This window comes from Austrofundulus limnaeus, unplaced genomic scaffold (assembly GCF_001266775.1).
Source record: "Austrofundulus limnaeus strain Quisiro unplaced genomic scaffold, Austrofundulus_limnaeus-1.0 Scaffold4, whole genome shotgun sequence".
Classification (NCBI taxonomy): domain Eukaryota; kingdom Metazoa; phylum Chordata; class Actinopteri; order Cyprinodontiformes; family Rivulidae; genus Austrofundulus; species Austrofundulus limnaeus.
The window spans coordinates 1927186-1928867 of record NW_013952406.1 but is presented as its reverse complement, the minus strand read 5'-3'; the positions used below and the strand labels follow the sequence as shown (position 1 = coordinate 1928867).

Here is a 1682-nt window from a genome sequence, read left to right as displayed (position 1 = left end):
AGTCTAATGTTACAACTAATCATAGATCCCTTTAAGAATAAACGGGACCAGTCTCTCTCATATACAGTTGTTGATTATTGTTTACTGTTTGACCTGATCAAGACTTTTTAAATTTCCACACTACAAAAAAAAAGGTAATAAAAGTACGTAGGATTTGTTCTGATATTGTAACGAGTCGATGTCGGTTTTGTATCGGAAGTGAAAAAGTTGTATCAGGACATGCCTACTGTCTTGAACCTACTTTCTTGGTTTCTGTGATTAGAAATTGTTAGACTTCCTGATTCAGATTCTTCCACTTGACTCAGTGTTGATTTGTATATTTTATCTACAAAATCAACTTGAACAATAAAAACGAGACAAAGCAAAGCTAAACTAATAGGTCTTAATTTATTGCTTGCAGGGTTTAAAGTTCCTTATTGTCCTTTCAAAATAAAATCAATAAGAGCAAATCTGCTTGTCGATGTGTTAAGATAWTTTGTGGCGGATTAACTAAGTTTAACATACACTCTTATTTTATTTACATTTTGTTAATTGTAATCACTTTAAACAGAATCAACAATCAATCTGTTCATTTATAGAACGTAATTCCTTGTTTATGTCATCACATCCCAGGTGTGGCCAGGTTTTCTTTAAACACTGTAAAAAAAAAAACATGATTCGGGTCCATTTTCCTTGGGTTTTTGTAGTCGGCGGGAACGATGAGTGGATGAACCACAGCGCTGTGATGTAATRAACTTTATATGTCYGAGAATAAACATTCCAGGCTGAGTTATGAACTGATTTCCTGGATAGAAGGACTGTTTGGGAAYGAGAAGTCCAACAGTTTTGATGRSTATRGTAAGCATGTRAAAGTGTTGTGTTTACATTGAGTGCGTACCTGCATTTCAGGATTGCTTATTAGYATATCTGGGAAATGACTGGAGGAAACTCAAACTGCAACAATTGTTAAAATTTGAGGTTTATAGTAATTAAGTACATTTACTTCATTACAGTACTTAAGTAGTTTTTTTGAGGATTTGTAATTTTGCCAATTATTTTTTAAATAGCTACTTTTACTTTTATTTTGTTACATTTTAAAGCTAAAAATGATACTTTTACTTCTTTACTTTAAAATTTAACACCCAGTTACTCGTTAAAAAATTAAATATGTTCAAACTCATCATGAAAGATGTTTTTACACTCTAAAAAAATTTAATGTTGAATTTACTCAACAAAGTCATGTCAAACTGGCTCCACTAAGTCTACCTGAGTAAATTGAGTAAAGATTATACATATATCGCTCAATTTACTTAACCTGACTTAGTGGAACCAGTTTGGTTCAGTAAATTCAACAGTTTATTTCTTAGAGAGTGTGTAGAAGTACTTTTACTTTCCCACTTTTGTGAACAGTTTTATGACTTTTACTTGAGTAGTTTTTGCATCAGTGAAATTTCTTTTTACCAAACTCATTTTCTGTTCATGTAATTTTACTTTTACTTAGTTTTTTTTTCCAAGTACTTTATAGATCTCTGGTTAAAATTCAGAATAACCTTCTTTTACGTTTGGTTTTCAAGTTTGCAGTAAGTACCTTTAATGAATGAATCACGCTTTAGATCAGTGGTTCCCAAAGTGTGGGGCGCGCCCTCTAGGGGGGGCGCAGTGCCATTGCAGGTGGGGCGCAGCTTGACTGAATGGAGAGGAGG

The 1682-nt window shown here is 33.1% G+C and overlaps 1 protein-coding gene across 1 annotated transcript in view; it reads right to left on the bottom strand.

Moving 5' to 3' along the window:
- fkbp10a (FKBP prolyl isomerase 10a) overlaps nucleotides 1-1682 on the bottom strand; it is a gene marked incomplete in the record, with an annotated part of 10498 nt that overhangs the window by 6407 nt on the left and 2409 nt on the right.